We start from the raw sequence: 19,079 nt of genomic DNA, 5'->3' as shown, positions 1-19,079 counted from the left end.
AAACATTCTAGTCTAAGATGTCTGATTTTTACAGATAATGAAAACTGAAGTAAAGAAAGGTTTGAAACCTAGGACTTCCTTAATACAGTGCAATACAGTACAATAATTAATAATAGCATTTCTAGAGGGGGAGTACATTGCCTAAAATGAATCAGGAGACATACTCAGGAGACCAGGAACTCACAGTATGATAAATCACTTCATTTCCTACCTGTCTGGGACCTAGTTTCTGCACTTTTCAGTTGAGGGTGTTAGACAAAGGTTTCTTTCACTTCGAAAACTCTATAGGTGTCAAGAATACTTATAATAGGATTTGCAGGCATCTCTTTTGTTCTGAGAATTTGTAAGGACTTTCTCCAGGTTATCCCATTAATACTCAGAAGGGAAGGCAGCATGGTTTTAGTGTTAGGGTTGGGATAGAGACTTGCTCCGGTATTTACTTGCTATGTAATCTCGGGTAATTCTCTTCCTTTCTTTGGGTTCAGTTTTCACATCTGTAAGATGGGGACAATAATATTTGCACAGTTTAGCTCATAGGGTTCTTGTGAGGTTGGTAAACTGGAAAGTGCTAAGAAGTGTGAACTGGAAAGCATGGAAGGAATGTATCCAACCATCCTAGATAGAACACCATGAGCACATGGGGGCCAAGAAGACACTGAAAGGATCATTTTTATCCTGTGTCACTGGGAAAGAAGGTCTCCAAAACCAAGCCTACCTGCCTGCTTTCCCCTCCAGTCACTGATAAGGGACATGAAGATTCACAAGGGAAACTCCAACAAGGAAGTCATATAACAACATCTCCACACCAGGCACTGAATAGACTCCCTACTAGCCTTTGGAACTTTTAATGAGTGGTTGGCAACTTTTTAATGGACACTGTAGAGGAAAATCTTTGTGGTGTTTGCTATGGCTGAGGACTTAGGATGCAATAAAACATGGTCGGCTAACCAAATGGTGGCATGGTGTGCTTTCCTTGGGGGAAAAATAAATAAATAAAAATTCAACTGGGTTTCCAGCAAGCAGTATCTGTGGTATGTTTGGGTTTGGGTGTGGGTGTGGGTGGAGGGAGTGTTGTTAGAAAGGTGTTAGCCTATCCCTTTCTCTAGTCCTCATCTTTTTCTTCCCATCAACCCTCCTTCCTAGGCTAGTCATAATATTTTTTCCTTCTCTCCCTCCTTCTTTCCTTTTCTCTCTCCCTTCTTCCTTTCTTTCTTCCCTTCCTTCTCCCCTCCTTTGCTTTCTTTTTTCTCCACTCCTCCCTCTCTCCCTCCTTCCCTCTTTTCTTCCCTTCCTTCTTTCCCTCCCTCCTTCCTTCCTCCTTCCTTCCCTCCTTTCCTTTCTTTTTACTCCCCTCCTCCCTCTCCCTCTTTCCCTTCCTTTCCTCTTTTCTCCCCTTCCTTCTTCCATCCTCCCCTCCCTCCCTCCCTTCCTTCCTTCCTTCCTTCCTTCCTTCCTTCCTTCCTTCCTTCCTTCCTTCCTTCCTTCCTTCCTTCCTTCCTTCCTTTCTTTCTTCCTTCCTCCCTCCCTCCCTTCCTCCCTTCTTCCCTTCCTCCCTTCCTTCCTCCTGCTGCTGCACACTCCCAGACTATTATTCCAACAGAGTTTGGTGGGCTCATCTTCTGTGTCATGTTAAGCCAATGGCCTTGCTTAGTTTCACCCTTCTAGATAGAATAACCCTAATTCAGTACTTGTAGGACCTGTGATTTCATCCTTGTGGGTACAGCTTCTCCTTCAACCCACACAGAATACACTCACTCCATGACTTTTGTCAGTGGTCAACTAGAGCTGATGTGATGTGATTCTAGTCAGTCATGGGCTCACTCTTACATAACAGACACACAGGCCCAGGGCTGAGGTCTTTCTAGCTTGGGAGCTCTTGTAGAACTTGTGCTTAGCCTGCATGGCCTTCGAGGTGCCGGAGATGCCCTGATGGTATAATGAGGCCCCATAGGAGGACTAGTGTGGAGGTTCTGCAATATATTAAATAAAAATAGCTGTCATTTACATAGGGCTTTATAGGCAGCTAGGTGGCACCATAGTGCATAAAGGGCCCGGCCTAGAATAAGGAAGACTCATCTTCATAAGTTCAAATCTGGCCCCAGACACTTACTAGCTGTGTGACCCTGGGCAAGTCACTTAACCCTGTTTGCCTCAGTTTTTTTATTTTTAATTATAAAATGGAGAAGAAAATGGCAAACCATTCCAGTATCTTTGTCAAGAAAACCCTCAGCCTATCCATGTCAAACATTTGTCTATCTTGTGTCCCCCATGTGGCCTGAAAACGAATTCTTTGCAGGGTATAGTATTCCACCCCATATATGTGTATACACATGCACATTCACACATATACATACACACATATATACATATACATATATATCTTTCTATGAATCTATGTATCTATCTATTGATTTCTCTATACATAATTGAAACACTAATGACCCAAGCAAGAAAAACCAAATAGGTGAAGACTGTCCACTGCTTAGACTCAACCAATGAATGGGTAGCCCACAGAACTGGCCTATGAGTACATATATTTTGGACAGTGACTACAGAAGGTCAAAGACGTGAATCCAGAATTGAATAGGAGGAAAAGAAGGGGTTATATTGCTTTTAGGAAATTATGCAGTGCTTATAACAAACTTGAGCTTCTCCCTGAAACAAAGACCCATCTTTGGGTCAGTATTTGGGGCCAATAGACTTCAAGTCATACTTAATGGGTATGAAGTATAGACATTATTATCTCCTTCTTATAGACAAAAAAGGTGTCATCCAGAGAGTTTAAATAAAGTATGAGTAAAAAGGAGTGAGGCAGAGACTGGAACTAGGTAACGAGGCACTGAAGTGGATAGAACGCTAAACCTGGAATCAGGGAGATCTGAGCCTTCATATACAACCCTTAGACACTAGTAATGTGACCCTGGAAAAGTTAAAGTCTCTCAGCTTCAGTTTCTTTATCTGTAAAAGGGGGGTAATAGCTGCTAACTTCCAGGATTGTAGTCAGGACAAAATGAGATAATATTTGTAAAGTGCTTTGTAAACCTTACAATGCTATAGAAATGCTAGTTATCATCACTACTTAGGCCTTCTGACTGCAAATGCAGGGCTGATTCAGTGGTGCTACAGATGTATAATCAATCAAACAATCAGACAAGAAGCATTATTAAGCACCTGCTATGTGTCAGGTACTGTGCTTTTATAACACCTTGCACTTGACAATGAAAGGGATTTCCTAAAACTATGCTTTTGAGATGAGACTGAACAAGTACAATTGTCTCCAGCTTCTAGAGGAGCAAGGGGAAGCTTAGACAAGTGAAATACCTTGCTCAGGGTCAAAGGGTGGAATTTAAACCCAAACATTCTGGGTCCAAATCAGATTAGTTAGTAGCAAAGCAAAAACTTGAACCCATTTTTTTTTTTTACCATTGATAACATGTTAAAGTTTGTAAAGTGCCTCACTGACTTACATCATTTGATCTTCACAATAACTTTGTGAGGTAGGAAAGGAGGAAGGAAAGAAGGAAGGAAGGAAGGAAGGAAAGAAGGAAAGAAGGAAGGAAGGAAAGAAGGAAGAAAGGAAGGAGATGAGTATTCTGCCTACTATATATCAGACACTGCTAAGAATTTTACAAATGTTATCTCGTTTTATTCTCACAACCTTAGGAGGTAGATGCTATCATTTCCCCCATTTTACAGTTAAGGATACTGAGGCAGAAAAAGGTGAAGTGACTTGCCCAGGGCCACACAACTAGTATGCTTCTGAGGATTGTTTTGAATTCCAGGCCCAGTGCTTTATCCATTGATCTGCCTAACTGACTAGGTGCCATTACTGAGATAGAGAAACTGAAGCTGTATTATTTGAGATAAAGATGGGAGTGCTACGTGCATAGAGCACCAGGCTTAGAGTTAAGAAGACTCATCATCCTGAGTTCAAATCTTGCCTCACTAGCTGTATGACTTTAGGCAAGTCACTTAGCCCTGTTTGCCTCAGTTTCCTCATCAGTAAAACAAGCTAGAAAAGGAAATGCCAAACCACTGCAGTATCTTTGCCAAGAAAACCCCCAATGGGGAAGAGTAGGACACAACTGAAATGAACTAACAAAAACAAAAGATATAATAAATTCAAATTAATAAATCTATGTGTTATTATTAATAAACCTATATCTATATTATTACTAAATCTATATTTTTATTAAAAGATATAATAAATCTATCTATCTACCTACCTACCTATCTATCATCTATCAGATAAAGAAACTGAGGCTCAGAAAATTTCAATGACTGATTCAAGGTCACCCAGCTAGTAAGTGCCTGAGGTGAGATTAAACCCAGGTCTTCCTGATTGAAATCAGCTACACCATATTGCCTCCTAATTCTCTTGTAGACCCAAATGTTAGCATGTCTTTTGTACTCTGCACTATCTAATCAACTGAGTCCTAAAACCAGGAGTGAATGAGCTTTTTATTGGTTTATTCTTTCCTGGGAACCTAATTGGTTTCTTTCCATAAGCTGATAGGTGTGCTGAGGCCCACAGTGGAGAGTGGAGGTAGTCCGTTTTTTTATTTCAAACCCGGAGAATGTGTAAGATCGACCCTTCTCCCTTGCCCCGATGCCCAGGTGAAGCATGTAATCTGCTGTACAGATTAGCCTTTCCACCAGAACACAGACTAGGAAAGACACTAGTCGGGAGGGGGTCGTGAAATCTTTCTTTGCTCCTCCTACCCCCAGCGGGAGAGCTCCTTTTGTGGCCTGACGCCTTGAAGAAAGAAATGCCTGGGGGTTTGTCTGATCAGCTCCAGGCCCCCTCCCTTTGTGCTCTGACCCCACCATTTGCCAGTGGGCACGGTGTGATTCATTGGGCACCAGGCACATCTGAGTGCATGAAGTTCAAGGCTGGCCTGCCTCCCAGGCTCATTATCAGCCCTGATTACTGGTTAGGATTTCACAGATCTTCTGTCCTATGCAGGTGGATGACAATATGGAAAGGTCACACCTAAGGGCTTATTAACTGTGTGGTGCGAAAGGTAAGGCCATCTGGTCACCATTTGACAATTGAAGTGGTAATTACACCATTTGGCCTGAGAATTGCTGGGACCTGCTGTTTTGAACTGTGGAAGCCCTAAATTAAAAAAAAAAAAAAATCCAGTGCCAAACAGGCAAGAGTTTGAGACTTGCTTCTGGAACTCAGTTAATAGCATCTGTTGCAATCTTCCTTCCATCCCTCCCTCCCTCCTTCCCTCCTTCCTTCCTTCCTTCCTTCCTTCCTTCCTTCCTTCCTTCCTTCCTTCCTTCCTTCCTTCCTTCCTTCCTTCCTTCCTTCCTTCCTTCGTCTTATTTCTTTCTCTCTTTCTTCCTCCCTCCCTTCTTTCTCTTTCTTTCTTTCTTTCCTGCTCCCTCTTTTCTTCCTTCTTTCCTTCCTTCCTTCCTTCCTTCCTTCCTTCCTTCCTTCCTTCCTTCCTTCCTTCCTTCCTTCCTTCCTTCCTTCCTTCCTTCCGTCCTTCCTTCCTTTCTCCCTTCTTTCTCTTTCTCTCTTCCTCTCTCTTTTTCCCTCCTCCCTTCCTTCTTTTCCTTCTTTCCTCCCTCTTTCCCTCCCTCCTTCCCTCTTCCTTCCTTGCTTCCTTCCTTCCTTCCTTTCTTCCTCCCTTCTTTCTCTTTCTCTTTTCCTCCCTCCCCTCTTCCTTCCTTCCACTTCCTTCCCTTCTTCCCTCCCTTCTTCACTCCCTGTTTCCTTCCTTCTTTCCTTCCATCCTTCCCTACCTCGTTCCTTCCTTCCTTCTTTCTTTCCTCCTTCCTTTTTTATGTTTATAAATGAATTGCATAGCTCTTCATTATGATTATAAAGGTAGCTAGAAGTCTAATAATCTGGAAACCAGAGCACTGGAAAGTTAAGAGACCCAATTCCTACTTATGGTCATTACTAATTTGCTATGTGACCTTGAGTAAGTAATTTCATTTCTCAAGGCCAGAGGTTTCTGTAAAATGCAAGATTGGAGATGATCATGTCTAAGATCCCTTTCAGCTCAGATATCCTATATGCCAAGGGCTTTTCCAGCTCTGACATTCTATGTTCTAAGGTCTCTTCCAGTTCTAACATTCTATGTTTCTAGCTCTATCACTCTCTGTCCTAAGGTTTCTCCCATTGCTGAGTCTACAGTCTATGAACTGCATAAAGATGCTACAGCCACCAAAAGCCATAACCAATAACACCTGCTCAGTGAACTCAGGGAACCCAAGGAAGGAATGGAGGCAGCTTGGTAAGAAATTCCATCAGTGCAATATGGAAGTGTTTAAGGCCGGCCAGCGCTAGTCAGGGTAGCAGAGATCTGAACCTTTAAATTACCGCCATTCTCTGCCTGAGGGAAAAGTAAATAAACAATTCACAGCTGCATCACCTAAACACAGAAACACAGCTATCTCTTTGGGGCTGTGATTGCTGAACAAGTAATTAAGTGGGAAATGTGAGCCCTCAATGTCAGTGTGACATGATAAAGGTCTCAGGCTGTAAATTAACTGAACCCCAGAGAGACCCCGGGATTAACCCTTGCAGCCAGGAGAGGTGAGAGCAGTCTTATCAGCCCAAAGTGTCAGCTTCGTGGAAATAGGATGCATTGTAGGCCGTGGACCCAACACTCTGAACTCACCCGGGCCATTTTTATCTGATTATTTAAAAGCTCTGGAATTTGGATGACTTCCCTGTTGAGCCCTTGTAAATGGGAAAGGAAAAGGTAGACTGAGTAAGTCCTGGAGAGTGAAATTCCTTGGATTTAGGACTTCTCTCAAGGAACCAATTAAACACCTATTTTGTTGTTGTTGTTTTTAGAAATTGGTAGTGTCCAATAGTATATGAAGGGCTGTATTTTTAAAGGGAAAAATTCTTAAAGGTTCGGTTAGGAACTCGTTTGTATTGAGGTGATAGGGCAAAGGTAAAGATCATCTGGCTGGAAGTTAGCAGATTTGAGTTTCACTTCTGCTTTGCCTGTTTTTGGCTGTATGACTTTGGTCAAGTTGCTTGACTTTTCTGAGCCTCAGTTTCTCTATTTGTAAAACAAAGATTATAGGAATAATAGTTCACATGTAAACAGGGCTCTTAGGTTTGCAAAATGTCTTCCATACAGTTTCTTGTTGGAGAGGCAGTGTGATGTAATGGGTAGGAGCAAGGCATTTGGTGTTTATATTGAACTCTGGCTCTTGGTGCTTATTACCTATGAGATGACCTTGAGCAAGTCAGTTCCCAGGTTCCTTTTGGGTAAGATAAGAGGTTTGGATAATATTATCTCTATGATCCCTATTGCACAATGGAAAGAGCATTGGCATCCAGAGTCAGAGGCACTAGGTTCAAATCTCACCTCTGATGCTTAGTACCTTAGGCACCTCACCCAATCTACCTAGTCTTCAGTTTCTTCATCTATCAAATGAAAGGGTTGGAGCAGATGGCTTCCGAATTGGTTCCTCTGTATCTATGCTCTCCATATACGATACTTCTACCTCTAAGTCTATGAGCCCCAGTCTTTCCAACAACCCTATTGGGCAGGTTATATAAGTATTGTCACCCCAGTTTTATAGATGAGGTAACAGCACTGAGAGGGGATTTCCTCAGAGAGGTAGATTCTCATAATGCTTTACCTATCTCACAGGGCTATTAAGAGAGTCAAGTGAGAGCATGTAAGTGTTTTTATCAATAGAGTGTTATTTAAATGGAAATTGTCACCACCACCATTATCATCACAGTATGCCTTAGAGAAGAGTGATAGCTTCCTCCCTGCTTCGTTAGATTTCTCAGTAGGGGAGATGCATTCAGGATAGAAAACATTGGTCTTGTGTGGCAAATGAAGAAACAGAGTGGAAGATGCATTGATGGGAATAACTGGAAACTAGGTGGAGATTAGACCCACTGTGAGAAGTAGCATGGTGCTAGAGAAACACTTGGTTGGGATTTAGGAGAGAGGTGTGGGGCCCACTCTTATTGCTAATCTACCATGTTAACTTGGGGCAAATTCATCCTTAATGCATTCTCTTATGAAGGTACTTTCTTGTCCTAGAGTTCTGAGGATTTCCAAGGCTGTTTAATGGGCTAAATGAATCTTGGTGAGTGTGGCATGTAGGGTGACCTGACCTTTACACAGATTGGAACAATTTCCAGCCCAAGAGGGTGTGTATGTGTGAATGGTAGGAATGTGAGGTGCTTTGTGGAGGGGGTACTTGAATTCAGTACTAGAAGCATTGTCTTGACTGATGGGAAGCATCACGTTGGGTCTGTGCTCTGGAGAACCAATTCCTCCTTGGGCTATTTGCCTTCTGAATCTTGGGAGCATTGTACAGTTGATAAGAAGCATGCTGGTTCCTTATTCCATTGAAAGCTGCTTGGGCATTCTGTTTTTTCTCTAAAAGGTTGGGAGGGCAAATGTGCCCTAGGTAAGACCTAGTGAAGTCAGCAGGATGGGAGCGAAGGGCTTGGAGCAGTTGCTTCTCTGCAGAGACAAATGGTAGGCTTTTTAAGGTCCCAGGACATCACACCAGGGCTCTCTGTTCTATCCTGGTAGCTAGTTGCTGACTAATTAGATTGTTTTTTAACTCCTGAGGCTTTACATCTCTTGGGATTTTGTTGGGAGTTTATTTGGAAATACCTAGAGGAATGCATGAATGAGCTGTCTTTTTCAGAATAAATCCTGAAGAAAGCCCTATCATTCCCCCTATGGCCAGTGTTCTTAACTTGGGGTCTGTGAACTTGTATATGTATGTGTATGTATGTGTATATATGTAAATATTTATATTAACTCTATACATCTATATTTATATATTTGTACTTTAATATAATTGGCTTTCTTTGTTATCCTATTTATTTTATGCATTTAAAAATACTACTTGGGGGCTAGGTGGCACAGTGGATAGAGCACTGGCTCTGGATTCAGGAGCACCTGAGTTCAAATCTGGCCTCAGACACTTGATACTTACTAGCTGTGTGACCCTGGGCAAGTCACTTAACCCTCATTGCCTAAAAAAACGTACTACTCCAAGAAGGGTTCCGTTGATACTGCCAAAGAGGTCCATGACACATAAAAGGTTACGAGCTGCCCAGTGGAGACATAGTAAGAACTTGGGCTTCCCCCCAGGCTTCAAAGGGAAAGGTTGCAAATGGCCACAGTTCAAATTTGGTGGAAAATAATCCCAGATATAAAGAGAGACCTTATTGATTGACTTGGCAACACTGGGACTAGAAGGGCTTCTCTGCAGCTTTCAGGAGGGAATACCTAGATTTCAGAATTTAGAGAGAGCCCAACTCTTTCATTTTGTTAATGTCGAAATTGAGACCCAGAGGGGAAAGATCTTAGCTAAGATCACACAGGGAATTAGTGGCTGAGCCAGGGCTTCATGCCCAGGCTTTCTGGTACCCAGTTGATGTTCATTCTGCTATATCTTGTTCTCTCCCTCCTAGTGGGAACAATGTCTTAAGCTACTGATGGGAAATTCTAGGCATGATGGAGCCTAGGCATGGGAAAGGGGGATTTAATTTTGGACACCCATCCTAGGTTCCAGCTCCCCATTTTCAGAGAGGGGCAAGCCCCAAACCATCCAAGACCTAGAGCCCATTTGTAAAGCCTGAGCGAGAGTTTCCACAATTTTCCTTTTAATGGAAGAATTGTTTGTTTGTTTGCTTGTTTTTATGGGGCAATGAGGGTTAAGTGACTTGCCAAGGGTCACACAGCTAGGATGTGTCAAGTGTCTGAGGCTGGATTTGAACTCAGGTCTTCCTGGATCCAGGACCCGTGCTTTATCCACTGCACCATCTAGCTTTCTCCTAATGGAAGAAATAAAAAAAAAACACCTTACAGTCTTTCCTTAAGTTTAACTGAATTCTCTTGGAATTTAAGTGAATTTCCTTTTGCAAAAAGGAAAAAAAGTAACAGTCTAGCAAAGTCCTCATGAGGACTTTCCATATATTTATGGACTGTGATTAAGCCATATTAAGCCTTTTCTTCTTTTGGCTAAACTAGCCGAGTGCCCTCCACAACCCCTCCCTTCCATTCTTGGAGCATGTTTTCCTGGAAGTTTTTGTTGCTAGTCCAGGACTATTGACCTTCTATTGGAGGCATTGTGCTCTGTGGAACATACAAACGGCTTATCGTCTTTCAGGTAGATACAACTCATCCTTGCTAAACTGCTGATTAAGATACCGAAGAACAATATTGCACACATTTCTGGGAGCTTTCCATCTCTATAATCCACCCTGGCTTCAAGGGTAGATTGGAGAGAGGCAGTAGAGTGTGGTGGGCAGAGCATCAGATTTGACATGAACAGACTGGAGTTTGAGATCCTTCTCTACCACTTACCAACTGTACAAATTCCTTTTAGTGAACATTTTAAAAATTATGAATAAAACTTTAATTTAAAAAACCCAATATTAAACAGGAATAAAACTCAGTTTAAACACACTAGACAACAAAACAGTATGACCTTGTTAAGATTAACTCCCGGCCTGCATTTCTTTTAACAAAGTTGCAAGTATTGTTAGTTGTTGCTACTTTTGGTGAATGAGCATTTCTTAAAACCCTACTGAATGTAAAGCAGACTGATCTGGGCATAGGAAGAGAGGCAGTGTGGGGCAATGAGGAGAGCACTGGACTTGGAGTCAAAAAGATCTGCATTTGAATTCTACCTGTGGTGTGACTGACTGAGGGAGCCTTTTAACCTCTGTAAAATGCACTTTCTAAAGTTCCTTCTAATTCTAAATTTAAGGCCTTATGACGTTAGGCTCTGCTATCAGGATGAACACTAGCAACATGCAGATCTGCCCTGTGGCATTATAGGATAGCATGGTACAGAGTACTATATCCCACAATGAATTAATTATTCTGATGTGCTGTAATTAGCTAGGTGGCACAGGGGGAAGCAAGTTAGATTTGGAGCCAGGAAGATGTGAGCTCAAATTCTATCTCAGATACTTTCTAACTGTTTGATCCTGGGCAAGTCATTTAAACACAGACTCAGTTTCCTCATCTGTAAAATGGAGATAATAGTACCTACCTCATAGGGATGTGAAGATCAAATGAGATAACACATGTAGAGTGTTGTGTAAACCTTAAAGTACTTGATAAATGCTAGCTATTCTATAATCATCCCCATTTTGCCTTGTACTTTCTCCTGTCAGTATTTGGACTTCATTCATTCATTCTATTTATTCATTCAGCTATTAATTTACTTTCCTTCTTTCTATTCATTTATTAATTTATCTTTGCATTTATTTATCCATTTATGCATTTGTTTTTTCCTTTGTACATTCATTCACTTGCTTATTTATTTGACCATTTATTTATATATTCATTCACCCACCCATCCACTCATTAATGTATCTACTTATTCTTCCTTCCTTCCCTTTCTTTCTCGTTTACTCTCTTATTCTCTCTTTCTTTCCCTCCCTCCCATCATTCCATCCTTCCTTTCTTCCTCTCTTTCTCAAAAGTCTCTTTCCTGAGGCAGATTTATAACTTAGCTAACTGACTGTAGAACAGAAATTAAAGTGACTTGCCCATGGTCACATAACCAATAAATGTCAAAGGCCTTGAACTCAGGCCTTCCTGACCCTGACACAAGCTCCTTCACCATCCACTGTGACATGTTCATGCCTTTATCCTCAAATTCTCTATTATTGTCTATCCTCCCAGGCTCACACCCTCAGTATCATCTTTGACAACTTACACTCACCCCACACATTCAAGTCTTGTTCTTATTTTCATAAAATCTCTTCTTTGGGTCCCCTTCCCTCCAAGCCCACAGCCATCACCCCCTTGTAAACCCCATCACCATACTGATGGATTATTGTAATAGCTTTCTAACGTCACCTTGGCTCAACTCTTCACACTGCAATTCATCCTCTAGGTAGTGTAATTGATACAGTGCTGGCCCTGGAATCAGAAAGAATCATCTGCATGAGTTCGAATCTGACCTCAGACACTTGTTAGCTGAGTGACCCTGGGCAAGTCACTTAACCTCTGTCTGCCTCAGTTTCCTCAACTGTAAAGTGGGAAAATAATAGCATTTTCCTCCCAGGATTATTATGAGGATCAAATGAAATAACATATATAAAATGCTTTGCAAACATTAACACACTATATAAATGCTATAATAATTATTGCTGTTATTACTTCTTACTAATCAGCCTTTATGAATTTAACCCGAGGACCAGTCCAAGCCCAAAGACTTTCCACTTGCTATTTCTTCCCAGAGTGTGTGCTTCACTAGAATAATCTTTGAGCAGAAGTTATTGGCCCTTGAAAGCTAATTGTTAAATTTTCAATGTGAGCATTTATACCTGGGAGAGTGGCAAACTCTATAAACCAGGGTGTGATTTACTATCTTGATGATTGTCTGTATTTAATCAAGTGATACAAATTAAATTGAAACTCGTGTCTGCTGTGTGTATATTCATCATATATATTTACCATGTATGCATATAATATGTGTATATCTATCTATGTGTCTGTCTAGTTAGCTAGCTAACTATCATCTAGCTATTTTTGTGTCTATTTTCAGAGCACAAAAATACATACATATAATACACACACATATTATACATTGTTATATGTGTTATAGTATTATGTATTAATGCTATTTATGGATATATTAACAAACAAAGCACAGTAGCATCCTATTAAGTTTCCAAAACAAAGAGAGACCAAAGTCAGAGAGTTACCTAGAAACCAATTAAGATAATATATTCATTAAACACCCCCAAATGTTCTTGAAAAAGTAACTATCTGATAGTTTCAGGTGACACGGGGTACTTTATTTTGCCACCTCCTATATTAACAATGTCTGTAACACCGTATGCTTTCCCTAAAGATGCTGGTGTGTTTGAGAAGAAGCTGTGGGGATATCAGAGCTTATGGCAGGTTAGTGAGTAAGCCTTTTGGCAGGGCCTTGGGAATCCTCTCCCTTGAATGGCCACCTACTCTGTCTAATCCAACAGACCTGCTCAAGTGACATCAACCCGTGAAAACTGGAAGCAGCTGATGCTGTAGCCCATAGCTCTGCAGAGCAGTGGCTCTGACTTCCAGGCTATGGAAGTGACACGATCACGCTTGAAAGGGCCTGTTTACATCACTAGAGATAACCTGGTTCTATAAAAATAGCCAGGGCAGAGGGTCAACAAAGCTGTCAGCAGGGAGATCACTCACCTCCTGGCCTCTGTTCCACCAGTCCCTTGCAGTCCCATATGTAGGGCCCAGGGAGGGGACACCCTGGTTGATCTAAAAAAATGACCCAATGCTTAAGTCAACATGACCACAGCAGGGCCTGCCTTCCTAGTATCTCCTGGTCAAGCTTTATAGCTTGATTCTGTTCCAATGATATTTCCAGGTTAGCCCTTGCTAGGGTAATAAAAGGGACTTCGGGGGGGAAAAAACACAACAGCTGTTCTCTCTCTCTTTTTTTGAAACAGTTCATGACAGATTCAGCATCTGTGGCACAGAGTGTCATTGTCCGCATCAGATCCTCTGACAGGGAGCCAGGAGCACAGAGCACCTGGGCATAGTGCAGGCTTCCCCAGGGGAGGGCTGTTGGCTACAGGAGGTATTGTCGGGAAAGCTGCATTGGCTCCTTTACATGTTACTGGCAGACCATCCATCAGCCGATGGTGGGAATCTTTCACAAAGTGAAGCCAGGCCAAGATTTTCCCAGTTCTAGAGAGGCTGTTCACTTTCACAGGTCTCCTGGGAAAGGAAGGGGGTAATTCAGATGGGCAAGCTGCCCACACTCCACCAAAGGCAAGGCCCAGGCCGTGGTTGGGTTGCAATAGGAAGAATTGCTTGAATTTCCCATCCTGATTCTAGAACAGGAAATGGCTTCTTATTGGTGGGCCTATCCAAAGGATATATTGCTCAGACATATTGGGCTGGCTTCGTCACTTAGGGAATGAAGGTATAGGTTGCACAGCAACATGTTAGAAGATACTGATGCTTATTCATGGAAAGGATCTGTTTTTTTAAGGGGTCTTCCACCTCGATCAAAGGTTCTTCACTTGGAGTCCACTGACCCTCAAAGGGTTCATGGCTAGATTTTAGGAGCGAGGGGTCTGTGGATGTATATGGGGAAAAATTGTATTTTTATTTTTGCTAATCTCTAACTGAAATTTGGCATTTTCTTATGTTCTTTAAAAACACAATACTGAGAAAGGGTTCATGGGCTACTCTAGATTGCCAAAGAGGTCCATGACAAAAATAAAAGATGAAGACCCTGTGATCTAGATGATAAAATTCCAAAGCCATGATTGGAGCACTAATTAAAAAAACACAATACTTTCTACATTCAAGAAAAATTGACGATATGGTGTAGGAAAGGGCCCCAAACTAGGGGTCAATGATGGTGCTGACCATGAGAAGTTTTGAACTATGGGTAAAACTATTTAATCTTTGATCCCCACCTATAAAAATCTGGATAATAATACTTGTACACTCTTTTTCCCAGGGTTACTCTGAGGAAAACACTTTGTAAAGTGTTAGGCAAATGGGAGTTTTTATTTTTCAAAATTGACAATATTTGGGGCAGCTAGGTGGCACAGTGGATAAAGCACCACCCTGGATTCAGGAAGACTTGAGTTCAAAGCCAGCCTCAGACACTTGACACTTACAAGCTGTGTGACTCTGGGCAAGTCATTTAACCCTCATTGCCCCGCAAAAAAATGACAATATTTGAGTGCTCAATGAAGCAGATGGGGTTGTCATAGCTCTGAGCTATAGATACATAGATCTGAGTTACAGACTTGTCTCTGCTGCTGGTCCTTATTTTCCTTAACTATTAAATAAAGGGGTTTCTACAGTCGTCTCTTACATTCTGTGATGTGTAGGGATCCGAATTCTGCCTATCAATCATTCCTTCTGTCTGTCTGAAGGCCTTGTTTTGTAGGCTGGGAAAGTTCTATGAGCAGGTGAAGTACATGATGTGATTGGATGGATTCCTCTGTCCACAAACTTATCTCCTATTACTTACATCCTCATTCTTTCGATATAAAGAATTATAGCTTCATTCTTGATGGTCTTAAAGCCTTTTCTAGGCTACCAGAGTTCTCTTTTAAAATGTTAAATTACTCTGGAGAGAAGCGGGAGAGCCTTAATTCCTTTATCAGCTAACACCTTAATTGTTAGCTAACACCTTTATTATTGGTTGAGACCTTAGCAGGGATTAGTTAGCAACCACAAGAGGGGAAGAGGTGGGGGCACAGATTAGATGGGATATAGAAGAGGTGATGACTGGGAAGGAAAAGAGTGTTTTTTAGGTGAGAGGAAAGAACAGCTTCCCCTTCTTCACAATTTTTCAGTGGGTCTGGAGGTTTATGGCTGCTGAGGAATGTCTTGCTGCCTACAAGGCTCCCCACCCCCATTCTTCTTATAATTAGGCAGACTCCCATTGCTCCAGATGGAGAGATAAGTTCTAAAGGACAGAATGAAACTCTTCAATATCCCAAGTCAAAGCCCCAAAGCATCTGGTGGGGAGGGGGAGGTTTGAGCAGACCACCTTGTAGACTCTCCTGCTGTGATCCACATTAAGAAGGGATGACCAATGTGGGCTTGGTCCCAGGAGAGATCAAAGATGGGATTGTTGTATGTTCCTGCTTTTGCAGACTGCATCTAAATCAGGAGTTCTCAACCTTTTCTTCTTCTTCTTCTGTTTATCATAGAACCCTTTGGCAAGTCTGCTGAAGCTTATGGACCCCTTCTCAGAAAAGCATTTTAAATGCATAAAAGTAAAATGCATTGGATTACAAAGGAAACAGATTCATTTGAAACACAATTATCCAAAAAGTTATTAGACTTCAGGTTAAGAACCTCTGGTGGATGATCAGATAATCAAATGAACAAAATCCCCCAAACAACCAAAAAAACTCAAAATAGCAATATCCAATCGAAGGTGTAGTTAATCCCCAAATTTTGGTCCATTTAACCATCGAATGGGATTTCTACTATTTGCGGTTCTGCCACTAAGGGTGTGACCTTTAACAAGTCATTTCCACACTCTGAGTCTCAGTTTTCTCAGTGGTAAAATAGAGGATGGGATAGGCTACTCTAAAGTCCCTTCTGTCTCTGACATTCTGTGGCCCTGTTCACACAGTTTAGGGTTGTTCAAAAGGTTGATTCATTGGTCTGGGCATGTTATAATCAGAATATTTTTAGCAACCTTTGAATTATACTGAGACTAGGAATGCATAAAAATATATTTTTTAAATGGGCTAATTTTATGCTGTGAAGAGACATTGGAGCAGGACTTTCATGAAGAAATATGAAATTTATAAGGGATAAATGTAAAGATTTACTCTTAAGTTAAAAAAAATCAACTCAGAGAAGACACGGTCACTATATTTCAATGATTTGAAAAACTGTCAAATGGATGCAGAATTAGATTTGTTCTACTTTGTCTCAGGAAGGTAAAATGAAGAGAGTAGTGAAGAGGTCCTCAATTTGAGTCATACCTCTTCTTATTCATATCACCTTGAGAAAAATCACCTAATGTCTTTTTTTTTTTCTTTGCTAGGAAATGAGGGTTAAGTGACTTGCCCAGGATCACACAGCTAGTAAATGTTAAGTGTCTGAGGCTGGATTTGAACTCAGGTCCTCCTGAATCCAGGGACAGTGCTTTATCTACTGTGCTACTTAGCTGCCCCCACCTAATGTTTTTCCACATCTATAAATATAAGAGGGCTGAATTAGATGGGTTTTGTTCTAAAGAATCCAAGTCACTTTTTTACCCAGTTATTGCTTTCTGAGATTTTCAGTACTTTAAAAAAAATTCATCAGTTTAAAATACCTCAACAAGTGTTGTTATTATAGCATTTGGTAACTATAGATCATAGAACATGAAGAAATGCTGATCAAGTGGGTTTTTCCCTCCACCATCTTCTTCCCCTATTCCTCCATCCCCTAGTCAATCATTTTGATTGTTTTTAAAGATGACGTTTTTATTACTTTTATGGACAAGGGGGCAGAGAATGGGGCGGGGGAGAGAATTTCAAAGTTTATTTCAATTTTATTGGCTCTACCCAGTCAAATATCACGTTGTCTGATTCTCAGTCATTGCTTTAATTTGATGCTCCTGTAATGGTCTTGGGGAGAAATTTTCTGGAAAAAAAGAAGAAATGTTTGCATTATGAGACATGGATATTCTCTTTCAAGGTGCTAAATTTGTGCTGAGCTGGTTCAAAATACAACCGCATCTGGTTATGTCTGGTGTCTACTACTCCAAAAATGTCCTAAATTCCAGACAACCTCTTGGGTTTAGAAATAAAAGTCATTAATCCTGCATTTGAATTCAATATTTGAAAATGTATCCTAATCTCTTTTTTTGTCTTCTACAGGAATTAATTTTGTAAAAGTTGGACAGAAGCAAGGTTTTTTTTTTTTTCCAAGAGAACATTTCTGAACAAAAAGGTATGAAATAAAATGAGCTTTGACCTTTGTGTTTACAGTCTTTCACTTGGCCTGGAAAGGAAGGAGACCCTTTTAGAGATGTCTCACTCTTGCTCCCCCACTCCCACCCCACCCCCTTCCCTTCCTAAGGGAAGGCATATTGTCCTGATGGTGATGGAGCTACTTGGATGCATATTAAATATTAGTAGATTTTTGATTAATTGATAAACATTTTGATTGAGTACCTGTTTGGGAGTTAAAAATCACTGGCGTGAGATGATTCAATATTGCATGTAGCTTGAGCCAGATCTGCCTAGACCATATGCCATCAACATTATCATGAAGGAGCTGAGCATGCTTACATATATGAACTTATGCACAAATACAAATATATGCAAACAGACACACACATACACAGAAGGGCATGTGGGTGCCCCCCCCACCCCGGGGCAATGAGGGTTAAGTGACTTCCTCAGGGTCACACAGCTAGTAAGTGTCAAGTATCTGAGTCTGGATTTGAACTCAGGTCCTCCTGAATTCAGGGTCGGTGCTTTATCCCCTGTGCCACCTAGCTTCCCCAAGTACATGTAGTTTTGCCAGAACTTACACATGGGTATATGTAGCTATTTAGGATTATATTAGATTGATGGCCTTTTTTTTTTCAGGAATGCTGGGATACCCAGCACTTCAGAAATATTTCAAATGGTCTTTAGAATGTAAGCTTCTTATGAGTAGGAATTGTTTCATTCTTTGTATCTATTATCTCTAGCGTGTAGCATGGACACCCTAAGGAAGAGACAAGAGGCACATGCTGGGTATATGAAAACCCCACCAGTTCTTCAACTACTGACTCCTTCTAACCTAGAGAGAAATGGCATAGGATCCTGAGCACAAGAGCCCTAAGAAAAGCAATGCTTAGACCAATGGCCCTACTTCCAGTTAGCCTTTGGCAGCCATCATTATGGGAATCGACTTTTCTTGAGATGAGGATTCCCATCCCCACCAGTACCATCACCATCTCCTACCAACTGACATTAGTGGGCAGATGCTGTAGTCTCCCTTCTTTCTTAGCTGATGTAGCTACTGAAGACCTGAATGATAAAGTCGTTACCACCCAAGTTCTAATGGTTCAACTTTGGAAATGGATATTGATGGAGAACCAACGATAAAGAAGATGCATTTCTATCTGCTTTGTTGTTGCACCCTAATTTTGCCTTAGAACCCTCCTGTGTGTGTTGTCTCTCCCTATTAGAATGTGAGGTCCTTGAAAGCAAGGGCTCTCTGGCTTTTTTATGTGTTCCCATGCTTTGAACTCAGTAGGCATTTAATAAATTATATTTTCATTCATTTATTTGTTGTTGTGTCATTTGAGTTGTGTCTGACTCTTTGTGATCCCATCTAGGACTTTTTTGGCAAAGATACTAGAGTGGTCTGACATTTCCTTCTCCAGCTTATTTTACAGATGAGGAAATTGAGGCAAACAGAGTTAAGTCACATTCCCAGGGTCACATAACTAGTAAGTATCTGAGGCAGGATTTGAACTCATGAAGATGAGTCTTCCTGATTCCAGGCCCAGTACTCTATCCCTTGTACCACCTTGCTGCCCCCTTCATTCGTTAAGTAGACACTTAATAAATTGTTGATTCACCCGGAGAATGGACATTCCAGGAATATATGGATTTCTCC

The 19,079-nt window shown here is 41.2% G+C and overlaps 1 long non-coding RNA gene across 1 annotated transcript in view; it reads left to right on the top strand.

Annotated features, from left to right (window-relative positions):
• Window positions 1-18,709, top strand: part of LOC122743589 — a 47,007-nt gene extending 28,298 nt beyond the window's left edge. Inside the window, exons 2-3 of the long non-coding RNA XR_006355000.1 lie at window positions 17,342-17,414; window positions 18,163-18,709. This is a non-coding gene — a long non-coding RNA (uncharacterized LOC122743589). The remainder of the gene's footprint in view (window positions 1-17,341; window positions 17,415-18,162) is intronic.
• The last annotated feature ends 370 nt before the right edge of the window (window positions 18,710-19,079 follow it).

Source organism: Dromiciops gliroides, chromosome 2 (genome assembly GCF_019393635.1).
Source record: "Dromiciops gliroides isolate mDroGli1 chromosome 2, mDroGli1.pri, whole genome shotgun sequence".
Classification (NCBI taxonomy): domain Eukaryota; kingdom Metazoa; phylum Chordata; class Mammalia; order Microbiotheria; family Microbiotheriidae; genus Dromiciops; species Dromiciops gliroides.
This window is presented reverse-complemented; position numbering and strand designations above follow the sequence as displayed.